Source organism: Convolutriloba macropyga, unplaced genomic scaffold (genome assembly GCF_964194025.1).
Source record: "Convolutriloba macropyga unplaced genomic scaffold, txConMacr16.3 SCAFFOLD_4961, whole genome shotgun sequence".
In the NCBI taxonomy this organism is placed as follows: Eukaryota; Metazoa; Xenacoelomorpha; order Acoela; family Convolutidae; genus Convolutriloba; species Convolutriloba macropyga.
In genome coordinates this window covers 7740-12500 of record NW_027449286.1, presented here as the reverse complement: position 1 = coordinate 12500, position 4761 = coordinate 7740, and the positions used below count along the sequence as shown (strand labels likewise).

Below are 4761 nucleotides of genomic sequence, written 5' to 3'. Positions count from 1 at the left end.
CAAAGTTCTCATTTGAGTACTTGCTACTTCCACCAAGATCTGCTCCATTGATCGCTTCGCGCATACACTTGCGTGCATACTTTAGCGCAATCAATGTGTCCTCCTACACATGAATATCATTTTTGAGCTGGTGAGGCTCTTTTTCTCTAATCTAACTTGCGTTAGATATTGATATTCATGGTTGGGTATAGGCCACGAGCTCTAGTGCCATCCATTTTCAGGGCTGATTGATTCGGCAGGTGAGTTGTTACACACTCCTTAGCGGATTTCAACTTCCATGACCACCGTCCTGCTGTCAGTATCAATCAACACCTTTTGTGGTGACTCATGAGCAAGTAGTTAGGCGCCTTAACCCAACTTTTGGTTCATCCCACATCGCCGGTTCTGCTTACCAAAAGCGGCCCACAAAAAGCTTGCATTCATAGTCCAAGTGCAATTAAGTCACAAGGACATCTCACCGATTTATAGTTTGAGAATAGGTGAAGGAAAAATTTTCCCCCATTCCTCTAATCATTCGCTTTAACCGATGAAATTGCTTTGCGAAGATTTTTCAATCTTGCTCAAGCTTTTGCTATCCTGAGGGAAACTTCGGAGGAAACCAGCTACTAGATGGTTCGATTAGTCTTTCGCCCCTATGCTCAGGTCAGACGATCGATTTGCACGTCAGAACCGCTTCGGGCTTCCACCATGGTTTCCCGTGGCTTCGCCCTGCCCAAGCATAGATCACCATCTTTCGGGTCGTGTGCTACTTGCTCTGGATCAGTCATGCAATAAGAGCAAAACCGTCCGTGGTTGCGGGACACCGAATCGGCGCCCTCACCACACAAAGTAGTGCAATTCATAAAAATTACACTGTTCACTTTCATTTCGCGTGTGCGCTTTCAATGAGCGACAACACTTGCAAGCAACTCACACTCCTTGGTCCGTGTTTCAAGACGGGCTGTAGAGAGCATTGAATAGGAAGTTGAGGTCAGACAGGCAATCAAGATCAATTTATCTCATTTTGTTTAGAATCAACAAGAAGAATTCCGAGGAAAACTTCTGCTCGATTCATTAACAAGATTTGCCAAAAGACGACAACTACACTACTCGGTAGCCGAGAATATAATATCAAGGCATTGAGTATGGTAACGCTCAATTCCAGTTCCCCTTCAACAGTTTCACGTACTTTTCACTCTCTCTTCAGAGTGCTTTTCAACTTTCCCTCACGGTACTTGTTTACTATCGGTCTCGCTTTATAATTAGCTTTTGGAGAGACATATCTCCAGCTTCGAGTTGCACTTTCAAACAACTCTACTCATAGGAATGAGCCATTATGACTGGTATCGAAAATGACCTTTACAGGATTTTCACCTTCTTTGATGCTACTTTCCAGTAGACATCAGGACAAATTCACCAGTCTAGCATCAAACCATACCGGACACCGAGAAATGTTGCCATTTCTCTTCCCGATGAGCTTTTCCCTGTTCATTCGCCATTACTAAGGGATTCTCAGTTGATTTCTTTTCCTCCCCTTACTGATATGCTTAAGTTAAGGGGGTTCTCTCGCCCAATTCAGGTTATGTAGTTGATTGTCTCTTAATTGGTTCACTGACCAATATGAGACAGAAACCGATTCAGCAGTTTTGTTCGCTACTACTATCAAACACAGGTCGAAGTTTCCATTCAGTCATTAATTCCAACTTTCAAATGTTGTTGTTTCAGCTTTCGCTTACTAGAAGCAACATAATACTCGCTGCAATACAGACCTCGGGAAACCCTCACCGTGAATAAGGTTCACTCACATATTTCACTACATTTTGCGTGGGATTGGAGATGAGGCTACTCGTTCTTGCTCAGTACTAGGCTGAAAATTAACGAAACTTCGTTACAAACGTTCACATGTTGATGTTTCCGCTTTCGCGTACTCGAAACAACATAATACTAGTCTTTGTAATTTAGTTTCATAATTTCAACTGTTCTCATGCAGAATTTTTGCTCATTCTTATCCCAAATTTTGACCTGGCTACTAGTTACACTCCTTGTACTTATTGCAAAATGACCACAAATTTCAACAGCTTTCACATGTTGCTGTTTGGCTTTCGCTTACTACAGTCAACATAATACTCGTTGCAAAATAAGTGCTCGGCATCTGCAATTTTCCAAAGACGAAGTTTCGCCAGTTCAATTTTCGCTCGCCAATTATGGCTACTAATTCACACGGTACTGAGCTCAACAACATTAAATTTGTTCAGCAAGACTTTCACATGTTGATGTTTTGGCTTTCGCCTACTAGAAGCAACATAATACTCGTCTTGTTAGCTCATTCAATGAGAATAGCTTTTCCCGTTGAGAATTTTTGCCTTCAATTGGCGTTGTAGTGAGTTTGGCTACTCAGATCACCAAATACTTGTGACAATTCGAACCAGAAATGTTTTCAATTTTCACATGCTGATGTTTCGGATTCAACCTACTAGAAGCAGCATAATACTTGTATTCAACAATTTCTGTATCAAATCCCAGTTTTCTCTGGTGCATCTTTGCCAAACTATTCCAAACTGCCTGAGTCTGAATACCAATTACAGGTACTAGTAAATGCACGTTACTAAGGACTATATAGTTCTAGGTTACTGTACACAACGACGTTCACATGTTGATGTTTCAGCTGCCGCTTACTAGAAACAACATAATACTTATCGTGCATACCTTTCCATAACTTGTCCTTTTCAGATGCATTAGTTTCCCTTTGTCTTGGCTTCTACAGTCAGACTGGCTACTAGTAACAGCACAGTACTAATCACATATCGTTCTACAGTTTGCAGACAACTTTCACATGTTGATGTTTCAGCTTTCGCCTACTAGAAACAACATAATACTCGCTGTATACATTTGTAGTTCTCTATGTAACTTTCATGTGAAGAAGTTTCGCCAGTCTTTTTGACTGTCTCAAATCTGAGTCATGCTTAGGCTACTAGTTGCTTCATAGTACTTATCGCCTCGAGATCATTGAACAAAACTTGATTTTCACATGTTGCTGTTTCAGCTTCCGCTTACTAGAAACAACATAATACTAGTCTCATTAAGTTCCGTCTCTTTGCAATTTTCTTATGAAGAAAATTCGCCATCACAATGACTCCAGCAGTTCTTGATCAAGGAATGCAATCATTGATCAGAATGCTATTATTTGAATCGGTTCTGCTTTAAGTGTTCCAATTTTATTGGAAGCACCAACAATAGAACATCAATGTGTTCAATCGAGAGTTATATAACCCTGAATCGGACGCAGTCAACAGCCGAAGCCGAGACCGCCTTTTGCGTTAGAGAGGTCGGTAAACAAATCTTGCGATTCATACCGAATTAACACATATAGCTGTGCTCCTCTTCGTAAAGCGAGCCAAGTGATCCCCTGTTGAAGGATGTATTTGGACCAATCTAGTAGCATTTGGTTTCCAACAAGCTCTCCCAAGTTAGCTTACTTATTGGGCTTTTCAACCAATTCGGTTGGCTACAAGCATCATCAAAGTACTAGCCACAGTTTGATCGCAAAATTCTACGACTTTCACATGTTGATGTTTCGGCTTGCGCTTAGCCTACTATAAGCAACATAATACTAGTCATATCATAGAGCGTGATCAGCTTGTGACGTTCTCATGATGAAGTTTCACCAACAGTGTCTCACTTCGAGCTTAAATCCAGCTACTAGTAACTACACAGTACTGACTGCAACGATAACTTTTATCTATACCTTTCACATGCTGCGCTTTCGGCCAGGGCCTACTAACGTCAACATAATACTCGATATAAACTTTTGTTCATGATGCAGCTTCCCCATGCAGAAGTTTCGCCTTCAAATGCTCTCTTGGCCATATGACGTAAGAAAAGGTTACTAGTAACATCACAGTACTAGCCACAGTTTGATTGCAAAATTCTACGACTTTCACATGTTGATGTTTCGGCTTGCGCTTAGCCTACTAGAAGCAACATAATACTAGTCATATCATAGAGCGTGATCAGCTTGTGACGTTCTCATGATGAAGTTTCACCAACAGTGTCTCATTTCGAGCTTAAATCCAGCTACTAGTAACTACACAGTACTGACTGCAACGCTAACTTTTATCTATACCTTTCACATGCTGCGCTTTCGGCCAGGGCCTACTAACGTCAACATAATACTCGATATAAACTTTTGTTCATGATGCAGCTTCCCCATGCAGAAGTTTCGCCTTCAAATGCTCTCTTGGCCATATGACGTAACACAAGGTTACTAGTAACATCACAGTACTAGCCACAATTTGATCGCAAAATTCTACGACTTTCACATGTTGATGTTTCGGCTTGCGCTTAGCCTACTATAAGCAACATAATACTAGTCATATCATAGAGCGTGATCAGCTTGTGACGTTCTCATGATGAAGTTTCACCAACAGTGTCTCACTTCGAGCTTAAATCCAGCTACTAGTAACTACACAGTACTGACTGCAACGATAACTTTTATCTATACCTTTCACATGCTGCGCTTTCGGCCAGGGCCTACTAACGTCAACATAATACTCGATATAAACTTTTGTTCATGATGCAGCTTCCCCATGCAGAAGTTTCGCCTTCAAATGCTCTCTTGGCCATATGACGTAACACAAGGTTACTAGTAACATCACAGTACTAGCCACAGTTTGATTGCAAAATTCTACGACTTTCACATGTTGATGTTTCGGCTTGCGCTTAGCCTACTAGAAGCAACATAATACTAGTCATATCATAGAGCGTGATCAGCTTGTGACGTTC

At 41.2% G+C, this 4761-nt stretch overlaps 1 non-coding gene and 1 pseudogene across 1 annotated transcript in view; both read right to left on the bottom strand.

Annotated features, from left to right (window-relative positions):
- LOC142354923 (large subunit ribosomal RNA) overlaps positions 1-1563 on the bottom strand; it is a 3523-nt gene extending 1960 nt beyond the window's left edge. Inside the window, exon 1 of the ribosomal RNA XR_012761138.1 lies at positions 1-1563. This exon is cut by the window's left edge and continues 1960 nt beyond it. This is a non-coding gene — a ribosomal RNA (large subunit ribosomal RNA).
- A 1682-nt stretch (positions 1564-3245) lies between these two features.
- On the bottom strand, positions 3246-3397 carry LOC142354922 (5.8S ribosomal RNA; annotated as a pseudogene).
- Between the last annotated feature and the right edge of the window lie 1364 nt (positions 3398-4761).